Here is an 11,265-nt window from a genome sequence, read left to right as displayed (position 1 = left end):
AAGTACCGATGACAGCGTAAATGTAGTCAGCCGGCCATATTTCTCTACCGCTTCTGCGACGAATCCTCCACCGCCGCGACGTTGGAACCACTGCTTCTGCGAAAGCTATGGCCAGTGTGACCATGTAGGTACCTAATCTTGGCCAGGACCTATACATCAACGTAAACTATTGTAGTTAGTAACTCGAAATTGTTACTAAGTCGAAATTTCGAGACACGTAACTCAAACTTTCTGCATATTCCTTACTTGCGGCAAAAATAAGGAAAACACCTGTTTTTTTTTTCAGATCAAGATTATAATCGCTGAAGCAGGCTCGATTAGAAAGCGTTGCTACTGTGTGTGTAGTTTTCAGTGTGTAGTCAAGACGTGTTTAACTTTGAATCGGAAATTAAACAAGAGCAGGTATGTTTATTAGAAAATATCTAGTTACTTTTTTTTGTTTTACAGTTTTGCCTGCATAGCTAAAGGAAGTATTTGCTAAGTTATACTGAGTAAATAATTTTGTTAAATACATTGCAGACTAATGCAAAATGTCATTATAAACAAGCGTTAATACAAATCATATTTGAGCTGTGTCATGAGAAAACCAACATAGTGGCTTTGCGACCGCCATCCGCGCAGTCTGGTCAGGATCCATGCTGTTCGCTTTCAAAGTCAATTGCAATAGCGAACAGCATGGATCCTGAACAGACTGCGCGGATGCGCAGGCTGGTCTGGATCCATGCTGGTCGCAAAGCCACTATGTTGGTTTTCTCATGGCGCGGCTCAATTATGTGAGATTGCGTATTTTCAAAATAAAACTACAGCTGTTATATGCAAGAAGATATCCTTTTGCATGTTGTAAAGAAAATTTATACATTTTAAAGCGATGAATATGAAAGTATTGCCGATGGGTATGGTGGCTGATTTGTGCCATAACCGTATTTCGTTCTCTCGCAGAGACATCTGAAGCTGTTTACATTTAATTAGATAATACAAGACGTAATTTGTGTTGATATGTGCATGGATGTTCTAATCTCCAGGCCTGACCAGGCCACCCTTGTCCGATGAGCTCAATATATGACCGGGTTAGGCCAGGCCAAGTCAATCAGGACCATGTTTTAATGACTGCAGTTTAAATACATAATAAGTGTAAGAGTTAGTCATTTTGACCTTTCAGTAACAAATTTTGTGAAATTATAGAAGGAAATGCCAACTTATTATTTCAGTTGAATATTTGCTTTTTGTAAAGTTGATTGATTAAAAAAAAAGCGTTTTTGACTGACTGAAACCAAAATGTTCATACAAAAACATAATGATTCAGATTGATTGTCAACGCGAGATTCTGGTTTTACATTTTAATTGTGTGTAGTACAACGTAACTAACATACTTTCGTACGTTAATTTTTACGCAAATTAGGCATGTTCTGGTCTCAGGTCTGGGTTGATGAGTCAGCCAGGGAAGTCCAGTCCTAATTTTCAATGTAGCAAAGGTGATGATATTTTTAAAGGAACTGAGATCAGGAACAACAAGAGTGTGGTATTTGGACCTGATTTATTTCCTTATTCAGTTTCTGTCATTTGGGATTTAGTGTGATGTAAACTTATCACTAGAAAATTAAAGCTATATTTTTAAAAGTTGATCTATTAGTGTTTTCACCCGATCCAGTGCAGAGGAGTAAATAATTGCTATTTGATATGGCGACAGTACGATGGTGATAACGCGACAGTACATGGTGATAACGCAACAGTGCGATGATGATATGGCGACAGTACGATGGCGATAAAGCGACAGTACGATGATGATAACGCGACAGTACTGATGGTGATAACGCGACAGTACGATGATGATTACACGACAGTATGATGGTGATAACGCGACATACGATGGTGATAACGTGATAGTACGTTAATGAAATTGCAAAATCACGATACTACGATAACGAAAACACGAAAATACGATAGTACGATGTAAAAAACGCGACATTACGATGGTGAAAAAAGTATATAGCATTATCATCATCGTACTATCGCGTTTTCGTTATCGTAGTATCACGTTATCATCATCGTGTTGTCGCGTTTTCGTTATCGTAGTTTCGTGATTTCGCGTTTTCATCGTCGTACTAACGAGTATCGCGTTTCAGATCAACACATTCAAAGGCGATGGCCCTAACGTAATTCTGTAGTGTAACACTTTGGGTAACGGTGTTCCACAGACACCCATTAGCAGTACATTCTTCGTCATGAAGGCCTACGCTGTACCGAAATGCAAGGACTGGATTATCTATAAAAGTCCCAGTCACACGTACGACCATAACAATTCATTTATTTCAAAGCGATCAACTTAAACACAGAATAAACTTTATATAATTACATTGCCGGCACCTGCAGGATGGCGGGGTGGGGGTGGGGGTGGGGGTTCGATCCCCTTCCTGGAATGAGTTTAACTGAAGTATAAGCTGTAGTATCATGCACTTTTATATCACAACGTATGTGATATATACCTTTCGGTGTTAACTGTCAAAAATGACCAGACGAATACGTCACATTAGACAAATGTCAATTTTACGGTCGAATATATCACAGACGTGTTACATATTCGATCTTTGACGTATACGGCTCAACACTGCTTTTCATTGCAACGAATTTGATTTGATTCGCTCATGCTGTGTAGGACCACATTCGTAACAGATCGCATTTGTAACAGGTGTTACAAATGCGATCGCATATGTAACACGTGTTACAAATGAGATCACATATGTAACAGAAATCAAGCACATTTGTAACAATTTTTGAGACAAATGTGATCGATGCCGATTTTTGATGTGACATCTGATCACATTTGTCACATGTCATTTTCAATCGGAAAAATGAACAAAAAAGTGCATTTTTACATCTGAAACACATTTGTAACATGTTTTAGCTTACTTGTACGAAGTAACAAAGTAAGCTATTGTGATCATCCTTTGTACGTCGTCCGTCGTCCGACCGTCCGACCGTCCGTACGTTCACATTTTTCTAGTGAATACGATAGAGGCAACATTTATTATTTGATTTTGACAAAACTTGCACAGAACTTGTATATATCTATGATATCTCGGTTCTTTTCAAAAACCACCCATATCACGTTATTCGTCTTGAAGTTATGGCCCCAGAGATGGCAATAATTACTGATTTTAGCCTTGTGAACGAGATAGAGACCACATTTTTTGTTGATTTTTACTAAACTTGCATACAACTTATATATCTATAAGATCTCGGTCCCTTTCAAAAACAACCGTATTGCACCATTTTACTTGGAGTTACGGCCCTTGAATTGGCAAAAAAAAAACAACATAAAACAACAACAACAAAAAAAAAACATGCTGATTTTATCCTTGTCAACACAATGGGAACTACATTTATTATTTGATTTTTATTAATCCCCTGCCACGTGGTGGGGGTTAAAGGAATGGTCTCCGTCCGTCCTTCCGACTTTCCATCTTCCGTCCTTCCATCCTTCCATACTTCCGTAACATTTCGTGTCCGCTCTGTATCTCCTAAACCCCTTGAAGGATAATCATGAAACTTGGGTCAAATGATCACCTCATCAAGATGATGTGCAGAACCTATGAGTCAGCCATGTCGTCTCAATGTCAAAGGTTTGAGCCTACCATTTCGTGTCCGCTCTGTATCTCCTAAACCTCATGAAGAATAATTATGAAACTTGGATTAAATGATCCCCTCATCAAGACAATGTGCAGAACTCATGAGTCAGCCATGTCGGCTCAATGTCAAGGTCACAACTCAAAGCCGTCCATTTTGTGTCCGCTCTGTATCTCCTAAATCCCTTGAAGGATTTTCATCAAACTTTGGTCAAATGATCACCTCATCAAGATAATGTGCAGAACTTATGAGTCAGCCATGTTGGCTCAAGGTCAAGATCACAATGCCGGGTCAAATGTATGAGCCTTCCATTTTGTGTCCTCTCTGTATCTCCTAAACCCCTTGAAGGATTCATATGAAACCTGGGTCAAATGATCACCTATCCAAGACGATGTGCAGACCTCATGAGTCAGCCATGCCGGCTCAAGGTCAAGGTCACAACTCAAGGTCAAAGATTTAAGCCTTCCATTTCGTGTCCGCTCTATATCTCCTAAACCCCTTGAAGGAATTTTATAAAACTTGGGTCAAATGATCACCTCATCAAGACGACGTGCAGAACTGATGAGTAAGCCATACCGGCTCAAGGTCAAGGTCACAATAAGGGTCAAAGGTTTGAGCCTTCCATTTCGTGTCCACTCAGTATCTCCTAAACCCCTTGAAAGATTTACACTAAACTTGAGTCAAATGATCACCTCATCAAGAACTCATGTCAACTCAAGGTCAAGGTCACAACTCAAGGTCAAAGGTTTGAGCTCTGTATCTCCTAAACCCTTTGAAGGATTTTCATGAAACTTGGGTCAAATGAACACTTCATCTAGACGATGTGCAGAATATGATGGGTCAGCCATGTCAACTCAAGGTCAAGGTCACAGCTCAAGGTCAAAGGTTTACCCTTTCACTATGCATACCAGTGGCGGGGGATTTAGCTGTCTTTCAGACTGCCTTGTTAAACTTATAAAGGATCTCACTTCCTTTAAAAACAGCCATATTGCTTATTTTAGTCTTGTGAACACAATAGAGACCATATTTATTATTCCATTTTGACCAAACTTGTATAGAAGTTATATATCTATACCATCTCGGTTCCTTGCGAAAACCAGCTATATAGTACCATTTGTCCTGGAGTTATGGCCCCTAAAATGACAAAATTTGCTGACATTGAAAACATGACATAGATCATATTTATTATTTGATTTTGACCAAACTTGCATTGAAATTATATATCATTAATATCTTGTTTTTTTTCCTCGAAGTAGCCACATCACGCTATTTGTCTTAGAGTTATGGCCCCTGAAATGGCAAAAAGTCGCAGATTTAATAACCTGTTTAGTGTAGTATTACTCATGTTAGCAATAGTGGGCCATGACTACCCTCTTGTTGATTAGAGGGATATTTCCGGTTAGGTTAATATCTGGCAATTAAACTTGGAAAGAATACCGTTATCATGACTGGTCTGTTCATAGTAGCATGGTACTACATGTACATGCCACTTATAAATGTCCCATACCGGTTTTGGTTTGTAAGATTTCATTTTTACTAAATGCATGAATAAATGAATATGTATGATTAAAGGGGAAGATGTACACCACATGCAATCCCTGTTCGCTGGTTGTGTCGCTTCAACAACAAATAAAATGTACTAAAACAAGATCAAGGCAGTCTCAACTAACATAGAAAGTCTTGTAAAAGCTTGTTTCCGTAGAACACCGGGTATATGTACATTTATGTATACTTTTAAATAGTGACTAGCTTGACTATTCGAAGACTGCTCAATGTTATTGTTCTGATCCTGATGTCGTCGGCGTGCACGGGTTCGCTGCAAAATAGGTTTTTCGTTTTCGTTTTTTCATCTTTGTCAATTCGCATTGCTTTGAACATCAAAAATTAAAAACACAACAACAACAACAAAAAAAACTTATACTGAAGACAATGGAATATGTCCTATTCAAAACCCTGACGTGAACTTTATTGGATTATATTTACTAAGAGAGTTTTCTTGCCTGGCCTGGTGTCTGCATTCGTATGGAAATACTGTTGTTTTGTATCTCTATAGGAGCGGCACAAGTAACTCCATCGGTGGGGGTGGTGCAGTGGATAGTTTTGCAGATTACGAAACCGGCGGAGCCTATTGAATTTCCAGTCAGGGCCGGACTTTCCAGAGCTATTGTGTCTCTCATCCACCCAGTTCAGACTTTACGTGTATCGGTGGTTTTACCAGACCCGTAAACGATTGTATGAGTGTAAACTCGTATATACAAACATAATATTTATCAAAACCATTCTACAGGGTTCCAAAATTCGAGTCGTTTGCAGTAATATGTGTAGTATGACTACTACAGATTGTCAATAAATGGTGGTTATTTCTACCAAAGTATTTGGAAATCTGACTAAAGCGAGTTATGATCCGGACACAAACCTATATATTACAGCAAAATAACAAAACAAATCTAAGTTCAAAGCTGTGACCATGGTATGGATATATCAACATGGATCATGGTCGCAACAAACCTTCTATCCATGCTGATCATTTGTACCAAATAATTTAAAAATCTAACAATGCATGTGCAAGTTATACCAAGGACAAGAACATATATATAACTCCGCTATTTCACGGCGGGATTATAATAAACGAAGGCCTATTTCCTTACGAGCGAGCTATGTGGGGTGAGGGTAATTAAAAACTAAGGTGTATTTTCTTAAAATCTCATAGACATAAATTCGCAGCATGCACAAGGTCGGGCCCTCCTAGACTTAAGGCTAACGACTCCGCCCATGACAAGTTGTATATAATTTGTCCCAGGACATAGCAACTTCCTGTTTGTCACCCAACTTGAGACAGCTCTGGATAACGAAAGATAGCTACAAATGTATGTCGCCACCGGGTTCGAACCAGTGACCTGACCATGTGGGTCTACCTTTCAGCTAGTCGAGGTAACAGTAGAAGAAGCTGAAGTTGTAATCATATTATAGTGGTAGTGGCAGTGGATGCAGAAATGATAATAACAATTGAGCCAAGTCACGGGAAAATTGGCATTCGAACATTTTCGTGAATTTCCGGAAACTCTATATTAAGGCTGACCTGTGCATTTATGCATCTGAATTAGGGTCAGAAAACTTCATATTCAGGTAGAATAAGCCTTCTTTGAAATAACAGCGACGGTGTGGGCTATGATCAGACTGCGCGGGTGCACAGGCTGATCTGGGCCCACACTGGTTGCAAAGCCTCGAAAGTTCCTGAAGGCCCATTTTCTCATGATGCGGCTCAAATAATTTTATGACGTTATTGACGCCGACGACGACGACGCTAACTTGTGATGGTGCTTATGGCAGTCATTTAATGATGTTGCGATGACAACCAACTGATTGAACATTTGCAGTATAAAACTCAACATGATACATATGTGCATCTATTGTCAACCCCCATGTTGGACAAACACATTCGTACCACATTTTACCTGTTACAAATGCGATCGCATGCGTACGAAATCTGTTACAAATGCGATCTGTTACGAATGTGGTCCTACAATGCTGATCAGAGATATTTTATTTTGTGAATAATAATTGTTTCATATAGAATATTGCCACATATACAATTGTTTAAAAATTAATGTTCTGGGTTTTATTGTAGGGATAACGCATGTTTTTTTCGTGTTATAACATCTGCAGAATCCCGAGGGATTTGTTGGTACCCGAGCCCGTTATGGCGAGGGTACCAACGATTCCCGAGGGATTCTGAAGATGTTATAACACGAAAAGAACATGCGCTAACGCTATTCTAGCAGAAAACGCGTAAAAAACAGGTGAATTAATATATTGTGCCTAACGTCATTGAATTTCAATGAAATGCGTGGTAAAGTCTACATTGTTTTTTTCACGTTGACGTCATTTCATTTTGAATTATCCGTTTTGGGGCCGTAATGCGTTTACGCTTTGCCACGGAACGTGCATATATAAAAAGGTGTTATAACAGCAGGTGAGCACGAGAATCTCTCTGTTAACACACGTTTTCTCTCCTGTTAAAACACCCCCGAAAAGTGACAATAACAGCAGTTTTATGCTAGAATAAAGTAAACAATGTTAAAATCCTACGCAAAGTACAATTGAAGCAGGAAGTTGACTGTTATAACAATGACTCATATAACTGTGCATTCAGACAACCAGGAAGACATTACTTCATCAGTTTTCAAATCTTTATAAGCAGTTAATACACAATATTTTAAACGAACTCATCACGTTTATAATATCGTTCAAATACTGAACAAAAACAATATAAATGTCAGCCGAAAAGGGCTTTGAACAGTTAACCCTTGTCATGCTACCGATTCTGCCTTTGCGACAAGTGTAGATCATGATCAGCCTGCACATCCGTGCAGTCTGATCATGATATGCACTATTCATCATTCTGTCAGTATTTTTTTTGGTAAGCACCCCTTTTAACAGTTTATAGTACTGTCCAAATTGAAAGATGGAGAAGTTCATTATATAAGTTTAGCAGGGTAAGGGTTAAACCGAGTCTGTTTCAGCTTTGCTCGGTTGTGTTCTATGCATCTAAAGCTATCAAAAGGATCGTCTAATAGATTTAAAAACAAAGAAGAACACAACCTGACTTTTACGGGGATGTTTTTTTTTCGAAGGAGTTTGGTCATGGTAATATTCCAACTGTGTCTGGTAAATTAAAGGTTTAATTACAAGAGGTTATGATTCGGCCATTGCCCAACAAATAGCACCGACTTAAGTGGACCTCTAAGGAATGGCTCAATTGTCTCAAAGGACCAGAAAATAAAACGAACTATTGAGTCCAGGTAAGTATTTTATGGATAGACAACCCTGTACTTAACGGTTTATTAAATGTTTGACCAAACCTATTTTTAAATTTACTGTGGTAACAGTGCTAAATTATACTAAAACCGACTTGGCCCCTGTGAGTACTTTCGTTAGTGCGGCTGTAATCCCGTTGACTTCGTTTTGGCCACAGTTTCTATTTACATAACCTACAACGGTAGCCTTGTGTTTGGATTTGTCCAATATAGCCGCTCGAAGAAAAAAACAACGGAAGGTCATATAAGTTCTTACAGATATTTAATACGTCTTGCTACGTTTCGTTACCAAACTCTGTTCACTAACACTGGTAATGTCCAAAGAAGTAATCGCTGGACTGACATGGCGATCGGAATCATATTCAGCATAAATATATCTTATAAACTCATGGAAATTGTTCTTTTTCGTGTCAGATGTTCCCAAATTTCATTTTTATTATCTATAAAATCAAACTATTTGGACTAAATGGATGTAAATGTACTATAAGATTATCTTTAGTATAAGTATGCATAATCTGTGATATGCACATTGCACCTAAACTTCAAAAGGACCCAAAACGTATAGTGTTGCGAAACATGAATGTAACGGTTTGGATAACAAGTGTACACCGGTTTGGATGACTTAATCTCTTTGGATGTTTGCGGTTTGGACTAACACTTTTAACTGCTAATTTTAAAGTAATGTTTGTTTATATGTAATGTTTTCATATTTTACAATGGTACATGTTCAAATATGTCTTCCGACAGACCATTTATTTTAGATTATATTAAATATATATGCTTATAAAATACTCATATGTTGATCAATATGGATGCTACTTTTTCTAGTGTATTTAATCAAACTGATGTTACTGCTAACAATTTTGAAACCAGACTTTTCAAGATTTTTTGAAATGAGTATACACATATCCTTGCTGATGTCCAGAAAAATATGTTAAAACTGAGCAAATGATCATTGCATACTGAAGATTGTTTCAATTCGCTACACATTGACGCACACCTCACAAGTAATATTTGCTTCAGCACTTACCCAAATGAACATCCTCGTGGAAGGCATAGCTCCATAATCTATACGTTAAGCGACAGTTTTAATATATAGTGTTTGCTATACAGGGCTATACACGACTGGTACACCTTCTCACCTTTCAGTATGTACTGACAGGTTTATAACCCAGCGAGGATTCAGTGTTGTTATATTTTCTGGTCTTTTGGGATCATGGAGTCCATTCAACATATGTGTAATAGAGTTCCGCTTAGGCCAGTGCGAGAGGGCTTAAGAGGTGTTGCACATTTCATTACCTCTCATGAACAGACTCAATCAATCTGCTATTATTCTTCTTGGTTGTATTCCTTGCTTCCAAAGGATCTTTTTACAGATTTTATTTGCTATTGACAGTGCCATTACGACATTCAGATGTTTGTTTGTTTCTTTCTTCTGTGTTACATATACGTTATAGTATGTTTATGTATTATGAGAGTTTAATTATTTACACATCTATGCATACACTGTAGTAGGCTTTCGTGTTTTTCTCCTATTGGATATGTTTTCATTTTTATAATTTCTTTTCTCAAGCGTAGCAGTGAAATTGTTCAATCTAAAACACCAGTGGGAGAGGAATGGCCACGAAAAACAATCGTCAGAACCATTAATCTTTGTAGGAAATTCAAACACACAGGCCTATTACTAAGTAAGATAGGCAAGTGCAAGAATACTATTGTTGATTATACATGATTGTAAGTTTAATAGTAGGGTCACATTAAACGCTTTGTTTCCTGTCTCCCAATCTCACATTTCAAAACGGAGCTTTTAAAAGGAAATGATTCACTAGCTTGTTTAATTATATACTGACTTCTGTTCTATTTTCACGACTGTTTATATACATTTCGATGAAAAAGGGGCAAATATCAAGTATAATAGTCTACTATTCAAATGCTACGTCACAAAAAAGCTAACTGAATGAATCAATGACATAAACAAGTACAAAAGGACCAAGAATTTTGGTAAGATGTATGTTTTTGTCATAGAAATTTCCCCTCTTCTGATGCTAAATAACACTAAGATTCCTGCATACATATATGAACTTAACCATAACTTGCTAAGTCAAGTCAAAAAGAGAATCAATCTTTGAGCCTGTGCATTGCATGTCGGATAATTAGAGTAAACAGGTGTTTGAAGCATCATTTCATTCTTAAAAGTGGTATGTGAGGTACCTGCTTCCATACCGAAGCTACAGCAGTATTTGTTAGCTCAATGAAGCGGCATAACTCTGCAAAGAAGTTAAAGTCAGACTTGCAGAACCTTACTTTGCAGATCCTCCTAACTATTGATTATTAAGATACTGCGTACGTACAAAAAAGTACAAAATTCAATTTAGTGAATCGAGAAAAGAGTCATATATTTGTAAAAAAAGCAAACTAGAATTATGGAACATGTGTATTGCATGTCAGATCATCACATTGAACAACTAGTTTCAATAAATTCCCACTAGTCATTCTGATATAACATCTTATAAATAATTAACAAAGAGTATGCGGAAGTCGACGAACGGATGCGTGCAATAGCCCTTCGTATTCTTCAAGTAGTCGATATAAATCATCTTTTGGAATAATGAAATAGCTAATGTGCACAGGGGTTGCTTTCAAGTTGGTAGATAGAAGGGTAAACAAACGTTTTTGTGTATTTTGAGCCTATTTTTTAAGCATTTATTAATTCCTCTTCTAAAAAAGCAATTGACAAATATGATAAACAAATGAACATTTATCGTAAAAGAGTTCAAATCAAATCACCCTCGAGACGGTGGATGGAATCCAGGCTTTCAAAAAC

The 11,265-nt window shown here is 37.6% G+C and overlaps 1 protein-coding gene across 1 annotated transcript in view; it reads left to right on the top strand.

The window, feature by feature from the left end:
- The first annotated feature begins 334 nt into the window (after positions 1–334).
- The window catches only part of LOC128555335 (brain protein I3-like), a 22,643-nt gene continuing 11,712 nt past the window's right edge, over positions 335–11,265 (top strand). The window contains exon 1 of the mRNA XM_053537485.1: positions 335–402. The gene's annotated coding sequence lies outside the window, so the exon portion shown is untranslated. The remainder of the gene's footprint in view (positions 403–11,265) is intronic.

Source organism: Mercenaria mercenaria, chromosome 2 (assembly GCF_021730395.1).
Source record: "Mercenaria mercenaria strain notata chromosome 2, MADL_Memer_1, whole genome shotgun sequence".
NCBI classification, from domain to species: domain Eukaryota; kingdom Metazoa; phylum Mollusca; class Bivalvia; order Venerida; family Veneridae; genus Mercenaria; species Mercenaria mercenaria.
This window is presented reverse-complemented; position numbering and strand designations above follow the sequence as displayed.